We start from the raw sequence: 18,329 nt of genomic DNA, 5'->3' as shown, positions 1-18,329 counted from the left end.
AAGTCTGGCAGCAAGATCTATATGCGCGCGGCCATGTTTTTTACTTACCGCCGCCCCCACCGGAAGTCACGTGCGTGATCACGTGACTATCAATTGCCATCGTAGCACAGGGTCATGTGATGATGCCTGCAGCTATGATGTTTCACTTTCATTTTCCCTCGGCACGGAGCAGAGGGAAACAGAAAGTGACTGTATCTGCTGTTTACAGCTGTATAGCTGTGATCAGCAGATAGATAATAGCGATCGGATTGCTGATCGCTATAGCCCCCTAGGGGGACTAGTAAAATAAAAAAACAAAGTAAAAAAAAAAGTTTTAAAAAAATAAAAAAAAAACAAAAAAAACAAAGTTCAAATGACCCCCCCATTGAAAATTAAAGGGTTAAAAAATAAATAAATATACACATATTTGGTATTGCCGCTTTCAGAAATGCCCGATCTATCAAAATATAAAATCAATTAATCTGATTGGAAATTTTTTGCCACTACGCCGTTTACTAAACGCCAAAATTACGTTTTTTGGTCGCCGTAAGTTTTACGCAAAATGCAATAACAGGCGATCAAAACGTAGCATCTGCGCAAAAATGGTACCATTAGAAATGTCAGCTTGAGACGCAAAAAATAAGCAGTCGCTGAGCCATAGATCCCAAAAAATAAGAACGCTACGTGTTTCGGAAAATGGTGCAAAACGTGCGCCACTTTTATTGGACAAACTTGTGAATTTTTTTCAACCCCTTAGATACAAGTAAACCTATACATATTTGGTGTCTACAAACTCGCACTGACCTCAGGCATCATACCCACACATCAGTTTTACCATATAGTGAACAGCGTGAATAAAACATCCCAAAAACTATTGTGCCATCACACTTTTTTTGCAATTTTTCCGCATTTGGAATTTTTTTGCTATTTTCCAGTATACCATATGGTAAAACTGATGGTTTCATTTAAAAGTACAACTTATCCCGCAAAAAACAAGCCCTCATATGGCAAGATTGACGGAAAAATAAAAAAGTTACGGCTCTCGGAAGAAGGGGAGCAAAAAACAAAAACTGAAAGTGCCCCGGGGCTGAAGGGGTTAATATTTTAATCAATATAAAAATCTTAATTTAATATTGTTTTTGATCTATAAAGAAAATATCTTTCTAAGTTGTAACAAAAAGGGGTATTTTATTCACATCTAGAACAATCTGGAATATTTTAAAATATTTTGTAATTTAGTATTATGTTTTCATTTTCTGTGCAAAGCTTCATGTTTTACGATCAAGAAGTGCAGGTCATTCAGAAAATGTCTTCTAGAAATTCCAGCAACAGTGTAAAGGCAAACAGGTCTATCTGGACGAGGAATCTGTCGTCCTATTCTCAACAGAAAAGGGATCCAAGTATTCCATATGTTGAAAAGCTCTCCAATCTCACGCAGATGCCAACGAACTGCCAAATTCTTGGAAACTTCAGTTTTCTGTTCAACAGCGAGAAACGGTGACTGGATCGAATAAAAAATATGATAATGGATATAGAATTGCTCTGGAGGGAAACTCTAGACTTCCCACTTTTATCCAGTGCACTCATCAGAAAGAAACTCAATCGTCTGATCTAAATGACAAAAACAAAAAGAAACCTTCTGATAAATTGACTGCAACACTTTCTCAGTTATTTGATGTCACCAACGTTAATGGAGAATGGAGAAACTCGGAGGATAAAGAGCTCTACCTGAGGCAAGTTGAGATTGGAGGCAAGGTTGGTTATTCGACGCTCAAACAAGCTCCTTTGGAATCAATTCATCCAAGAAAACGAATCCGACTATCAATATTTCAAGCTCAAGCCAGCACTTCTCAATCGCAAACCACACATGATACTGCTATGAATGGGCAAATGCCTGGTTCCAGTCGCAACACTACAACAAAGAGTCCTTCAATGAACTGTTAACCTCACTCACCAAGACAAAGTGCAAGAAGGCAATTAAGTGTTTGAAGGCGCACTGGTTGGTTGAGGAGTCATTAATTGACATTCCCAGATCTAACAAAAATGCTGAACGTGCTGTAAAACTGATGGAGGAACTACATGAGAAATCGAAAAAAATTGAATTTTTGAATCTAAAATTCATAGGAAAAAATAATTTTTAAACACTTCTTTGTATATATTTATACTGTATTTGTTAAAATTCATTTGAATGAAAGGGGAACTTTTTTTTTAAGAAACAAAAAAGGAATACTTATTCTTAAATTACCCATAAAAGTTCCTCGATTGCAGATGGTTTCATAAAAAAAATTTCTTTACACTAATATACAGTATATACTGTATGTATGTGTGTGTGTGTGTGTGTGTATGTATGTATATATATATATATATATATATATATATATATATATATAGATAGATAGATAGATAGAAACACTATGTAATAAACTATGTAAGTGGCAAAAAAAAAGTTTTCAACAAAAACATACTAAATAACATTTGTGAAGTCTATGAATTTGTTCTAAGAAATAGAATTGCCTCCATCAGATCTTCCTTCATAGATGACCTCAAATCTGACCTAATTTTAAGGCTAGAGAACAATCTCTCTAAACTAACTTTGGTTGGAGGCAAAGCCGTAACCACATGGGCAACATCTCTAACAATTTTTCGGGTATAAAGAAACTGCCTCATGCACAGTCAGTTTTGATGAACGGTTGAATTTTCCTATTTCTTTGAGAGCAAGTGAAAAATTGTGCTGAAATCTGGTCAATCTGCTTGCTATTTTAGACAGAGTGAAATATTTTTCCTTGCGGCAACGCTTTACCTGCTCCATGTCATACAAATACTTGTCAAAGTTAAACTCCTCATCTGTGGAGTATTAAGATATGGCAGTAGTAGCACTGTCAGGACCCAAGTCCTCTTGCGCCTGGCAGTCCTGTAGGCCACTCACCCTAACTGCTACCTCAGTCAGAGCTTCTTTTCCTTTAGTAAGCTGTTGATCATCAAGCAGTATACAATGACTTGGGTCCACATAAACAGCTTCCAGAAGAATTTTATTTTCCTATAGCTGTGTCTCTCTCCATTTCTTTGAAGCAGAAATGCCATCTGCGATTAAACCTTCTCTTTGGACAGGCAAAATAGCAAGTTCTTCCACTCCCTTATGAAAATGCCAGGAGTTTAATCCTCAGCTCGTAATTTTTTAGTCACAGTAAGGGTAAGTTCACACAGTGTGTTTTTTTTCGCGGCGGTTTTGCGCAGTTTTCGGGTGCGTTTTTGCTCAGAAAACTGCATGACTTTGCTTCCCCAGCAAAGTCTATGAGTTTTCATTTTTGCTGTCTGCACACAGCGTTTTTTTTCAGCTGCGTTTTTGTGGTGCCACAAAAACGCAGTATGTCAATTATTCCCGCGTTTTTCACTGCGCTTTTCATCCATTGAGTGCAATGGGATGTTGAAAGACGCAATGAGAAACGCAAATAGCTGCGTTTCGGTGCGTTTCTAAGACCAAAAACGCAGCTATAAACGCAGGAGGTGGGTAGTAAAGTGACGTGTACAGGAAGAGGATTCCTTCTGTCAGTAAACACAGAAGCGTGAATCCTCCCGGTTCCGTCACCGCCGCTTCCACCTCCAGTCCTGTGCATGTATGCTCCCGTGCGGCGCCATGTCTGGGCGGGAGGTGGAAGCGGCTGCGAAAACAAGTGAACAGTAGAAAAAAAAAAAAAAAGTTGTACTCACCTGTCTGCAGACTCCCGGTGCCATGCCCGCTCCCAGATCCTCCTACCGGTACCACCGCTCCGGGTGTGTGCAGTCTCCCCGGGTACGTATGCCTGCAGGATGCAGGACCTGGATCACCTGATGCAGTCACCTGACGCATCAGCTGATCGTACGTATCGCAGTGACGCGGGCGCCCGGCCGGTTTAAGCTATCAGCGGATGCGTCAGGAGACTTCATCCCTGATTACCGGCAGCTGCTGCAGCGATCGGACAGGATCAGACTCCCGCCCCATCGCTCCAGGAGCTGCCGGTAATCAGCACATAAGTGAGTATTTTTTTTTTTTTTTGCACCGATGCATCAGCTGATTGTATAATCGGCTTTTATACAATCAGCTGATGTGTGATGTGATTCAGCCCCTAGAACCTGACACATCATCTGATCGCTTTGCCTTCCAGCAAACCGATAAGATGACATTGGATCCGGATTGGACGGCGCGGGACCCTTGACCCAGGATTACTGCGGAGGGGGGGTTCTTTATTTCAATAAAGATGGAGTCACTAATTGTGTTGTGTTTTATTTCTAATAATATTTTTCTGTGTTGTTTTTTTTTTTTTTTATCTTTACTAGAAATTTATGGTGGCCATGTCTAATATTGGCGTGACACCATGAATTTCGGGCTTAGGGCCAGCTATACAGCTAGCCCTAACCCCATTATTACCCAGCGAGCCACCCGGCATCAGGGCAGCTGGAGGAGTTGGATACAGCGCCAGAAGATGGCGGTTCTATGAAAGCGCCATTTTCTGGGGTGGCTGCGGGACTGCAATTCACAGCGGTGGTGCCCAGAAAGCATGGGCACCCTGCACTGTGGATTCCAATCCCCAGCTGCCTAGTTGTACCCGGCTGGACTCAGAAATTGGGCGAAGCTCACGTCATTTTTTTTTTTTTTAAATTATTTCATGAAATTCATGAAATAAAAAAAAAAAAAAAGGGCTTCCCTACATTTTTGGTTCCCAGCCGGGTACAAATAGGCAGCTGGCGGTTGGGGGCAGCCTGTACCTGCCTGCTGTACCCGGCTAGCATACAAAAATATGGCGAAGCCCACGTCATTTTTTTTGTTTGGGGGGGGGGTGGGGCAAAGAAATTTTGCATACAGTCCTGGAAGGAGGATGCTGAGCCTTGTAGTTCTGCACCTGCTGTCTGCTCTCCTGCATACACTATTGGATGGAGGATGCTGAGCCTTGTAGGTCTGCTCCCCCTGACTCTCCCTCAAGCATACAGTCCTGGATGGAGCATGCTGAGCCTTGTAGTTCTGCAGCTGCTGTCTGCTCTCCTGCATACACTATTGGATGGAGTATGCTGAGCCTTGTAGTTCTGCAGCTGTCTGCTCTTCTGCGTACACTAGTGGAGAATGAAGAACACATTGAAGAAGGAAATGACATCAGACCTTTTTTTTTTTTGTTCACTGATAAAAAACGCATAAAGACGCAGTGAGCAAAAACGCAGCAAAAAAACGCGCCAAATTGCGGCAAAACGCGTGCGTTTTTGCCGCGTTTTTTTTACGCGTGTGCGTTTTTGTGCAGTTTTTGCCGCAAAAAACGCACAAACGCAGCGTAAAAAAAACGCAGTGTGTGAACCTAGCCTTAATGGGTGATTTAAGCAATTCCTTCAATTCAGCCATCTGTGTCCATTGACCTTCATTTAGGGTTATCTGTGGGTTCACCATATCTATAAGATACTGTTTTAGTTCAAGCAATTACTCAATCATTAAATAAGTGCTGCCCCACAGAGTGGCTTGATTGACAATTGCCCCTTTCCCAGCACGTCTCTTCAATATGGAATCAATTTTAGGGGTTCTGGCGGCAATAGCCAATTTCCTCACTTTTCCATCAGATTTCCAGCATGACCCTCTTGCAGACTATCTCTTATTGCCAGCTGCAGCGAGTGCACAACACAGCCCATGTGATGAATATGAAAGTGTTTTGAAGCAGCTTCAAAAAGATCTAATTCTAAAGTATAATTTTGCTGTTCTTCTGTTGTAATATGTTTGTTCCTCAGTTACATGAACAGCACTGTGGCTTTCCAGCTCAAACATACTGAATCCTATACGGAATCCTAAATTTTCTTCTAGCTGTTGTTTATTACACACATTCATCAGTTTAACCCCTTCAGCCCCCAGCCTAAAGACCTGGCCACTTTGCAATTTTGACCAGTGTCACTTTAGGAGGTTATAACTATGGAACGCTTCAACTGATCCCGGTGATTCTGAGATTGTTTTTTCGTGACATATTGGGCTTCATGTTAGTAGTAAATTTAGGCCGATATTTTTTGCGTTTCTTTGTGAAAAAAAACGGAAATTTCGTTAAAATTTTGTAATTTTCAAACTTTTAATTTTTATGCTCTAAAACCAACGAGACATAATAATTAATAAATAACATTTCCCACATGTCTACTTTACATTAGAACAATTTTGGGGGGAAAAAAATTAAGGAAGTTATAGGGGTTCAAAGTTTGAGCAGTTTCTCATTTTTACAACAAAATTTACAAAGCCACTTTTTTTAGGGACCACATCACATTTGAAGTGATTTTGAAAGGTCTACATGACACAAAACACCCAAAAGTGACACCATTCAAAAAATGGCACCCCTAAGGCTACTCAAAACCACATTCAAGAAGGCTATTAACCCTTCAGGTGCTTCACAGTAACTAAAGCAATGTGGAAGGAAAAAATGAGCATTTTACATTTTGCAACAAAAATGTTAATTTAGCCTCAAATATTGCATATTCACAAGGGTAACAGGATTAAATGAACCCCCAAAATTTGTTGGGCAATTTCTTCTGAGCATGCAGATACCTCATATGTGGCGAAAAACCACGGCAGGACTCGGAAGGGAAGGAGCGTCATTTGACTTTTTGAACAGAAAACTAGCTGGAATCGTTAGCCGCACCATGTTGCGTTTGGAGAGCCTCTGGGGTGCTCAAAACAGTGGAGCTCCCCCACGTGACCTCATTTTGGAAACTAGACCACCATGGCTTAAAAAAAAATCAGGGCGCACACACGGATGTTCTGCAAAAAGGGGGGGGGACTAGGTGGGATGGAAAAAAGAAGTCCTGTCCAAAGAGTACGACTGCAGGACGATTGCTGATCAGGTACCTAAGTGTTCAAGTTTTTTGGGTTTTTTTCTTGTTTTTTTTGGAGTGCACAAAAAAAAGCAAAAACTCAAGCAACAATTACGTACCTGATCAGCCAATCACATAGCTGATCAGCACTTGGCAGCAAGCAGGTGGGGGAGAGGGAGTGGTAGATGCGATTGGGGATAGTTAGAAAAGAGCCACGAACAATACTTACAGGATGGAACAGAGCAGCAGCAGATGGAAAGGCAGCAGATGGAACAGCGGAATATAAAGGGAGCATCTGTGAATGTGAGACGGAGGCTGGGATAGGATGGCGGTGGATGGGAGAGGGCGCAGTGGATGCAGGAGCGGCGGAGGATGGGGGGAAGGGGAGTGGGAGGTGAGATTGGGGATAGTTACCTTACAGGATGGATCTAGGCAGCAGGATCACAGGAGATGAAGGAGGCAGCAGATCGGGGAGAGTGAGAGGTGGGAGAGGGAGCGCAGATCACGGGGATGACAGGTGTGCAGAGCACAGATCACAGGGGTGAGAGGTGGGAGAGCGGACAGCAGATCATGGGGGTGACGGGTGAGGGAGCACAGATCATGGGGGTGACGGGTGAGGGAGCACAGATCATGAGGGTGACAGGTGAGGGAGCACACATCACGGGGCTGACGGGTGAGGGAGCACCTATCACGGGGGTGACGGGTGGGGGAGCACCCATCACGGGGGTGACGGGTGGGGGGAGCACCCATCACGGGGGTGACGGGTGGGGGGAGCACCCATCACGGGGGTGACGGGTGGGGGAGCACCCATCACGGGGGTGACGGGTGGGGGGGAGCACCCATCACGGGGGTGACGGGTGGGGGGGAGTGGGCAGCGGAGGGGCAGGGGGTGGGGCAGCACATCGGGAGAGCGGTGGCAGATGGAGGAGGAGGGTGGCGGATCGGGAGGCTTTTCGCCGGTTTGATATAGTACAATGGCAGCGCGGCAACTTCCGGGTCCCATGCTCCGGTCACATAACGGCATGGGACCGGAGCTTGTCGCCCTGCCATTGCACTGTATACACTCACTGTACTGGCATGCTCCAAGACCGAGAAGTGAAGCTGAGGGGGGCGGTCCCCGGTAACAGGTCCACGGTGATTGGAGAGATCGGTCACAAGGCCGGTCTCTCCAATCAGAGCTGCTGGAACAGGGGGAGGGTGATCCAGCTGAGGTCACCCAGCTCCAGCCAATGGCCAGTGCTACAGCTGCACTGACCATGGCTGGATTTCAATGTGTCAGCCACTTTTAATGGCTAAAACATTACAGTAGCTGTGATTGGCTGAGCGGCGTTCGTCAGCCAATTACAACCTCCGTAGGTCAGGGGATGAGGCACCACCCCTCCTGAGGTCAGGCATCACCCCTCCTGAGGTCAGGCACAGGTCCCCTCCTTCCCGAATCTGTGATTTGTGTGAACCGATCGCAGTCACCGGGTCTCTGGTGCCGCGATTTCACCATGACGGATAGATCCGTCATGGGCCTTTAAGTACCAGGGCACCATGACGGATCTTTCTGTCCAAGGTTGTGAAGGGGGTTAATTGTACTTATTATGTTTGAAGCATTGTCCATTACAATAGCAAGAATCTGTTCTTTTTTGAGTTTGTAATCTTGCAGAACTTTTTCCACTAAGGCCTGGAGAAACTGGCTGATGTGATGAGCTTTAGTATCTTTTACTGCAAGTGACTTGGTAACAATTTCTTTGTTGTCACAAGCATATTGAACATTGATGGCAAAATAGTTCACTCTGTGACGTGTGCAGGCATCCATTTTAAGAAACATGAAGCGTCTATTGAGTCTTTTTAAGATCTTCCTTTTGTTTTGTTTAAGGGCTTCTTCAATCACTAATTTTCTAATACTTTCTCTTTCCAGAGAAACACCAAGTTTGCTGGCCATTTCTCCATTAAAGGCTGTAAAAGCTGGTCGTGCAAATAATGATGGTGCACCGTCCTTCACAACAAGCTGTATGAGCGGTCATTGAAACATATCTGCTGTCATTGTTACAGTAACTTTGTCAGAAAAAAAAAGTCCAGCGCAGTCCTCAGAGTGTAGATTTAAAACCATCGACGTTTATTCATATAAATTCAATAAAATATAGTATACATAGCGGTCAGCTATCGATGGGACCTTTGTAAACCTGTAACCTCCTATACTCTCCCGCTGACCGCTATGTATACTATATTTTATTGGATTTGTATGAATAAACGTCGATGGTTTTAAATCTACACTCTGAGGACTGCGCTGGACTTCTTTTTTCTCTTTATCGTGTACCCGGCAGCCAAGCCTTCCTTGCGCTGGGTCCAGATTAACAGCGGTGAACAGCAAATCGGTGAGCTGAACTTTTTTTCTAGTAACTTTGTCACTTACAAAATATCTTGTTAATGATTTGAGATTCTCTTTCCTCCACCTTTTGTCTTGCAGGAAATGCTGGGCACTGGTTTCTTGGTGCTGCTGTTATTTTTCTTAGTCACAGCTTTGAAAACTTCTGGGTAGAAGAGTTGTAAATGTCTTTTTAGACTGGAAGCTCTTGTAGGAGCATTTTTATCACTGCCTGAGTATGCACTGATTTTGTCATCACAGCATTTGTTTTCATCTTGGTCACTTGTCATACATTGACACACAATATTTTTCATCTAGTATAGGCCTTCCTTCTTTCTGAGTGTGTTAACTTTTTACCCTTGCCTGTAGAGGAGGAGCTTCACTGGTGCTTAAGTGTAGCACAGACTTATCTCAGCTAAGACAAAGCCTAGGTCCTCAGGCTACATACATTCACACTCAGCGTTTTTGCAGAAATGTTTTTTTTGCAGTGAAATGCAGTGACTCTGGGCATCCCAGCAAAGTCAATGGGTTTCAAGATATGACGTTCAGACACATCGTTTTGCGCGGATCCTCACAAAGAATGAGCAGTCAGTTTGTGTAATGTTTTTCTAATCTGCGTTTGCTATTGAAAACATTATCTATGAGCTCAAACCTTTCAGGTGATGCGGTTTTTTAAAAAGGTGATCTGCTTTTGCAGCTGAAAAACGTATCCTCAAAAAACGCCGCAAAAATACTGTGTGAATGTTGCCTTAGATGAGGAATAGAACAGCCATTTATAGGACATTTCATAACTTTCCCAAATTCCTATGAAAAAATATTCAGCACATTTTGCATTGAACTACTGTACCCAATTTATTATATATTTTAAGAGTCGGAGTCGGTCCATTTTATTCCGACTCCATCAAAATGAACACCAACTCAGAGCAGCTTCTGTGGAGAGGGTCAGGAAAGTGTACCGTTCTTTTAACAATGTTCATTTCCCTGATATGGACTATAAAATCTTTTTATATATCATTATAGCCATCCAGTTAGAGCTAGAAAAAGCTCATGAGCTTTTCCTTCCCTACCAGTGCTATATTAGGACCTTCTAAGTTAGTAGCGTAGGCCATACTGAAGACTAGTCACTAGGCTTTTAGACCCACTGCACCTACTGTACACAGATTTTCTAACTCAACTATATAATTACAAAAAATAAACCTAGAAATATGCTATTTTCAACAATGCATTGGTTTATAAGACTCAACCCAAATTTAGGGGAAAAGAAAAGGTAAAAAAAAAATGGTGTCTCTCTTACAATCCAGTGAGGTCTTATCGGGAGCGGGCTTCAGCAGTGGTGGAATGAGGTCACAGGAGGCGGGGTGGTGGTCGAGTAGGGCGATGCTGCGGTTGGTACAGTGGGTGTCTCAGATGCTCACTGCGGGGGCAGTGAGGAAGGCAACTTCAAGATATTGCTGCCCCTGTGGGCTTCATAGAAATGGCACCCAGAGTCAGCTCGTGCACAGATGGGGCTCTCTGCTCAAGATCTCATCTGCACACGCCTCCCCTTTGGGTGTCATTTTCCTTAAGTCCCCTGCTGGGAGATCAATGGGCCAGAGGCGGCGCATGCACAGATGAGATCTTGAGCAGAGTGCTCCATCTGCGCATACACAGAGTGCCATTATTCGACGTCCGCACAGCGCCTGCAGCATTGCTCCTGCTACACCTCTCCACCATCGCTGGTAAACAACATTCGACTTATTAGACACACCCCTGATTTTCCTCCCAAATTATCAGCTCACCCTGTGAAGCTTGTAAAAGTACATGTTAAGATGCCTCAGTAGAGCAAATGATTATAATTAAGGACCATGTCTGAAACACATCAGGTGTTATTCCATTTTAATTATACCATGTTTTAATCGTATCTAATAAAGACGAGTATTAATAAAGTCTGGTGCTGGATATCACCTTCCTATATAATTAATACACTTGTAAGGGTGAGGTCACACAGCACAGTTTTGATGCAGTCCAGTTTTTGTCATGTTTTTGCACGTTTCTGACAGTTTTCAGATTACTTTTTGTTTTAGCAATGTTTTCAAAGTTTATTAAACTGGTCTATTAAATTTGGGTCATGCAGAAAAATAAAATGCACCCCTTTTGATAAAACTTTCCTTGCGAAGAAAAAGTGAAAGTTGTCCACAGCATCCAATAAGATCACAAGGATTCTTGGAATTCAGGGTTCTGATTTGGTCATTTTGGGAAAGTATTTCACTTTTCGTTTGCACCAGTATTGCTAAATCTCCCCAGCGATAAACTTTGTCTATGCATATCTGTTTTGTACTATGACAGAACAGCGCTTTGTGATCTTACCTTTAGGATATTAACGGAGTGTAGTGATTAACAAAAGTAGAGTTGGTGCAAAATGATTTGCAGGACCTGGTCCATTAGAAACATCAGTAATCCTAGCCGCTAGATGAGAGCCCTGAGACCCGCCTCCTACACTCAGTTATCATTTTAAATAGCTAATCGATAACAGCCATGGATGCCTTCAGCACTTGAGCCACACATGTTCAGCGACTACAAATTACTTAAGTGGCTAGTGGACTAGATTCTGCAAATTGATTTGCACTGACTCTTAACTGAAGTCGTCTTTTTTGATTTCGTCACAAAAACACATACAATGGACACAAAACATTTGCCGCTACTAGCGTTAAGGTCTGTTCACAGGCTAAATGTTGCCGAAAGCTGCAGCAGAAATTAACCGTTGCTGCTAATGACTTTTTATAAGTAATTACTTGATATTTGTAGAGGAACAGCTGTTTCATTTGCAAAACTGCATGGTGAAATGTAATTGTACAGTCTTGTGGATGAAACTGCTTCTTATTCTATCAAAGTAATTGCTTGCTAAACAATCCTCAGCCCCTTCACGACTGAGGACATAACTGTACGTCCTAAATCATGAATGGGTGATCACCACTGGCTGCTGCAGTGAGCCAGTGGTGATCCTCGTACATCTCTACTGATTTGTACAGCAGATATGTGTGCCTCGCAGGTGCATCTGCGATCCACCTGTGCCTGTTAACCCCTTAAATCGCAAAATGTGACTGTGCAACTTTAAAGCTCCACAGCTGGGAATGCACCATTCCCCGCTGCCATCAGAGGCCCCATGACGCGATTAAGGTGAGCCGATGGTTGCCATGGTAGCACAGGGTCATGTGATGACTCCTGTCGCTATCATGATGTAGTTCCTGTTGCAGCTTGCAGAGAAGCGGCTGTAACAAGAACGAACCATTGCTCCTGATCAGAGTGATGCTGTTCTCATAAGAAGAAATGAATGAGCAATCAGACTATCCTTGGTTCCCTAGGGGTACTAGTAAAAAAAAAAAAAAAAAAAAAAAGCTTAAAAGTTCAAATCATCCTATTGAAAATTAAAGGGTTAAAAAATATACACACACTTGGTATTGCTGCTTTCAGAAGCGCACAATCAATCAAAATATAAAATCACAATTTAAAAGAAAACACTAGCACTCATGGAAAAAAGGTGAAGGGAGACTGTATTAACTTAAAAACAAAGAGGGTTTATTGAGAAGATACCTAGTCTGTGAATTTTGAAAGCTGCAAGCAGTGGACAGGGTCCGTAGGAACTTGCTAGAGTTAAAGGAATATGTATATGACTGCTGTGCGAATAATACTGGAAAAACAGTGAGAAGGGAAATGGATAAAATATGTAAATATATAAATATTTTGGATACCTGCAGTTTTTGAGATTTTGTACGATCTTTAAGGAGGTAATGAAGATCCAAATTTGTGGGCAAAGTTCCACTAGTGTTGGGGGAGACTTCTGGGTCTCTCTCAGGGTCTCAGAGGAGGCGTTCAAATCAGATCTGCACAGATGTATATGAATCAGGAAAGTGACCACACAGAGCCGTATCTCTATTTGGGGGAGACCTCAGAGTCTCTCTCAGGGTCTCAGAGGAGGAGTTCAAATCAGATCTGCACAGATGTACCGTACCGTAGGAAAATAAAATCTTAAGCAAAAAATGTGGTCATGACACACTGTTATGGGGCGAGGTTCTGCTGCTGACAGTTATGGGGTAATGTCCCCAAATTCTCTACTAAGGTACTCCATCCTGGTAATGATCCTCCTGCCTTGTATATGATCCCCATCCTTGTATATATGTCCTTCCTCCTAGTATAGCCCTCATCCTGGTATATGCCCTCATCCTGTTATATACCCCCATCCTGATAAATACGCCCATCCTGCTCAATACCCCCATCCTGGTATGTGCCCTCATCCTGCTCATATACCCCCATCCTGCTATATATACCCATCGTGCTCATAATATACCCCCATCCTGCTCATAATATACCCCCATACTGCTATATGCCCTGTATCCTATGGCACACAAACGTTTATACTCACCTTTCCTCACTCCAGTAGCATCGATCATCTTCCTCTCTATTAGCAGCAGCGCCGCTGACCTGTGTGGAGCCGTTCCCCTGCAACATCACGATGTCTTCTTTTCTATGGTGGCTGCTGTGTGGAGATCGCGTACAGCGATGACGTCATCGCTGTGCTCACCGTTCTATACACAGATCAGCTGGCTGGCAGACAGGAGGACATTGCGGTGCTGCAGGGGAACGGTGCATATACCGTACTTATTCACTGCCCCCTGCGCTGATGATGATGCACGGGGGGCAGTGAATGCAGCCGCACATGATCACTCCAGGCTGTAGTTGCCAGGGGTGACCACGCGGGCCGGCTGTTTACTATGTGCACATTCCTCGCCCATCTTCCCGCCCACCTGTCAGCACCGGCTTCAGCGCTGAGAGATGATGGGCGGGAGGATGGGCGTGCATATGAAATGAGCGGGCCCACGTGGTCACGGCAGGTGCTGGTAAGCCTGCTCGTGCCGCAGATGACCCGCTCCACCGCAGCACCCTCAGTCCCCGCAGCCCTACATTCAGACTATAAGACGCACTCCCCACTTTTCCCCCAACATTTGGGGGGAAAAAAGTGCGTCTTATAGTCCGAAAAATACAGTATATGAATCAGGAAAATGACCACACAGAGCCATATCTCTATTTGGGGGAAGCACAGTTGTGTTCTTCTGACCCTTGTATTCAAAAGCATAACATTTTATACAACTTTTTGGACAGTCTTTCCTGTACAGCAACATTCCATAGTAAGTTATTCAGGTGTGTCTTGGCGTGGACAAGAGTCTACTCAAGAATGTTACTTATTCATGAGTCTAACCGGTTTTCTGTGTCTCTGCTCTTCTTGACCCTAGGCATAGTTTGTTTATACATTCCTTCAACATTTCTATCAGGTACATGTGGAGAGGCAATACATAAGTATTCTGAGGACAGATTATCTTATATTATTATTATAATGGACAAATGATTCATAGCCTAGGCCTTCACACTACTGTAGTACAGGAAAAACCGGTTTAAAATGAGACCAAAAAGGGGGATGAAAAAGGCCTGACTGCCTTTGAAACGTGTTAGTTTGTGCTCCTGTTTTGCTCCTTACTGACTTTTGTAGCCCTCTGTGAGTGACGTCACCCAGCTTTCCCTTGTGCGCAGTCACTGGAGGAAGTAGTTTTCTGTCCGGAACTCTCCTCCACGTGTACCGTGATTCACTGCCAAAACCCGAGCACCCATTGCTCCCATCAGATCCACAGTGCCTCTAAGCACACTCCTAAGGAAAATCTGTTCCTGTGTATCCAGCGTTCGCGCAGCTGACCACCACTGCAATGCAAGTGCATGCTTACTATACCTGCTTTTCCTGCACCAGGCAGATCTTTAGTCACTTTGCTAAGCCTGTAACCATCTAGAATATCTTTGTGTATTAACAGTCTTCTAATCCTCCTCTAGACACCACATCTAACCTGAGCATTACATATTTGGGCATTCTGATCAGACAGCCCTCATATGCCAGGTACTAGCATCATTGTACTACCTTGTTTTGTACAACACAAACACAGTGAACACGGTGAAGAAAACATGCCTAAAACAATCATGAAATTGCACTTTTTTTTCGCAATTTTTTCACACTTGGAATTTTTTTGCTGTACAATCTATAAAACTTATGGTTTCATTTAAAAGCACAACTCGTCCTGCAAAAAACAAGCCCTTCATACGGCAAGATTGACGGAAAAATAAAAATGTTACGGCTCTCGGAAGAAGGGGAGCAAAAACGGAAAATCGCCTGGTGATGAAGGGGCAACAGCAATTACCACTGCGGATTTTGGCTGTGTCCTCAAGATTTGGCAGTTGTGAAGTTTAATGATTTTCTGAGATTTAAATGCTTAAAATCTGCACATAAATGATGATGATCAGATCAATAGGGGCCAACATGTCTGTAAGGCCCCCTTCACACTTCAGTATTTCTGGTACTTGGCATTCCTATGCGTAACACTTTTTCATGGATGCCACACGTCCCCATTATAACCTATAGTCGTCTTCACATGTCTGTGTTATCCCACGTACCATGTCCATGTAAATTACAAGAAGACATGTCCATTTTTTTTTTTTTTTTTGGCAGCACAGACGATAAGGGCTAATTCTGATCAGACAGCCCTCATATGCCAGGTACTAGCATCATTGTACTACCTTGTTTTGTAACAGTATTGCCTAATCCCAACCATCCCCCTTCACTGCGTTTATTCCCTTAGGCAACATTGTCATCTACAGACCGTTGCTGCCCCTCCAGATCCACTATCTAGGAAAACTACAAATCTCATCTCCATCAAGGAACCCAAAGTCAAGTTTACCCCTATGACCCCACTGTAATCCAATAACTCATACGGCCCCCCCCCCTTTTGGTCTCATATTAAACCTTTTTTGTTTTTCTTATACTAGTGGAACTCTGCACACAAATAGTCTATGAGTCTGTGAAAAAACATGTACGGCATATGGATGGCATCTATGTACAGTGTGCTGTACATGTTTAACATTAAAAGTATAGGAGACTTCCGGTTCCTGTCCTGGCTGAGGTGGAAGCATAGAGGAGAATCTCCTGCCACCCCTCACAGAAACCGACTAAAAACAGACCCCCCGGACGAGCCACCAAACAGAGAGCAGCACAGGAGGTTACCTAAAGCAGACAGCTATGGAACGGTACCTCCTGAGAAGCTCTGGGAGCGGTGAGTCAGCCTGGAGAAGCTTTGATATGGACAGGGGAGAAGATAAGATAATGGCGCCGAGCCTGATGGGGGAGGAGCCTGAACGCATGGTGAGAGACTCAGAAAAGCAAACACAGAGCTGGAAGGGGAGAGATAAGGGAGATATGAGCGAGGAGACAGGAGATAAGGAAGATATGAGCAAGGAGTCACAGGAGGACACAGCAGGAGAGAGGTGGATGCAGGGGACTGATGATGGTGGATCGCAATGGGAGGATGAAGGGGATATGGAGGCAGAGGGGAGAGAAGATGCAGACAAAGCAGGGCAGCTCAAAGACACAGCAGTGTTGGAGGATGAAACTGACAAACAGCACAGGGAGATTAATCCCACTCAGACTCACAGGAAGTCAAATGCAAGAATTCATAGTACCCCTTCCAAAGGAAACAAAAAGCAGCCTACTACACCAACATCACAAGCCTGCAAGCTATTGGGGGATGGAGGTGGTGGCCCAGTCCAGACAAAGAGAACTAAGAAAACAGCACCACCTGCAGGCCAAGACAAGTACACACAAAAGCTTAATGTGGACTATAAAAAACTGGCTGAAGAAGTGACATCACACTTGTCAAAAGAGGTTAAAGTGGCTATTGAGGCAGCCATACAAACATCATTAGCTAATATGCAAAAACAGATAAATGCCCATGCCTCTAGACTGGCAGAATCAGAGCAGAGAATATCTGACTCCGAGGAGACAATACTGGCTATGCAAGCACAAATAGCAGCTCTAGCAAAATCTAATGAATACTTGAAGGATAAAGCGGACGATTTGGAAAACAGATCGAGACGAAACAACCTACGTATAGTCGGGTTGCCAGAGTCTGTGTCGATTGGACAGTTGGATAATATACGCGAGTTGGAGCTACCGCAGGCCCTGGGCATAAAGGCGAAATTCAGAGTTGAAAGAGCCCACAGAGTGGGTCCACTGAGACACCAGGAGGCGAATAAGGGAGATGGCCAAAACTCAAACAAGAATACCCCGATAAGAGCCAGGCAGGTGATTGTCAAATACCTTGATTATAAGCATAAGGAGGAAATATTGAGGGCCTTTAGAGAACGAAAGCGTCCACTACAATATCAAGGCAACAGACTGCTAATTTTTGGGGATTATTCAGCGGAAGTATCCAGAAGGAGAAAAGAATTTACCAAAATTTGCTCATTTCTGTACAACAAAAAAGTAAAGTGCCAGCTATTATACCCTGCTACACTGAAAGTTAGAAACCCCAATGGCTCGTTTGTATACTACAAGGACTACAAAGAAGCAGAAAACATTCTCATGGCAGAGCTCAACAAGACCAGGTCAGAAAGGCAAGAAAAAGGAGCTAGTGGAGAAGGGAATAATAGAAGAGGATCCCCCACAAGCTCAGGAAGAGATGTGGGACGTCTTGGGGGACAAAAGCAAGTCGAAACCAGGGAGGAAAGGAGGCCAAGCCCGGGTCGACAGCATAATTCTCGCCTGGAACACAGGAACCAACCCCTTGGAGAGAAACCATGATACCTGAACTGGAACTCGCTCATTGTTTTTCCTTTTTTTGCCTGTTTTTTTTTTTTTTTTTTTTCTCTTCCCAAACAGGGAGAGGCGTTGAGGAGGATGCATTACGGAGAGAGGGTTGGGGAGGTGAGAGGAGGAGGGGGAAGGGAGAAAAGAGAGGAAAACATCCCAAAGTCTGGGTCCTCTTCCCCCCCCTCTCCTCTTTTTTTTTTTTTTTTGTTCATCTTCTTTCTTTCTCCATCTTCTCTCCCCTTGGTCTTTTTTTCTTTTTTTCTTTTTCTCCTTTGTCCAGGAACATCATCCAAATTCAAATGAAGTGGGCCTGTTCTGGGCGGACTGATGGCTACCTGGAGTCAGAGATAAGTAGGACTGGAGAATCTTGCTGAGGTTTTGACATACTGTGCTAATTTTTGCATAATTTTCAAAGGCTTATTCCAGTTAGTCCGGGGATAGAACATATATTTTTTGGGGGGTGATTAGGGAGCTACATATTTTGGCTAGGAATAGGGGAGCTCACCAACGTGGCGGGAAGCGCCGTGGATTTCT

The 18,329-nt window shown here is 43.7% G+C and overlaps 1 pseudogene; it reads left to right on the top strand.

The window, feature by feature from the left end:
• Window positions 1-18,329, top strand: part of LOC142297245 (uncharacterized) — a 160,076-nt pseudogene that overhangs the window by 17,595 nt on the left and 124,152 nt on the right.

Source organism: Anomaloglossus baeobatrachus, chromosome 3, assembly GCF_048569485.1.
Source record: "Anomaloglossus baeobatrachus isolate aAnoBae1 chromosome 3, aAnoBae1.hap1, whole genome shotgun sequence".
Taxonomy (NCBI): domain Eukaryota; kingdom Metazoa; phylum Chordata; class Amphibia; order Anura; family Aromobatidae; genus Anomaloglossus; species Anomaloglossus baeobatrachus.
The sequence above is the reverse complement of the archived record's forward strand: the minus strand, read 5'-3'. Positions and strand labels throughout refer to the sequence as shown.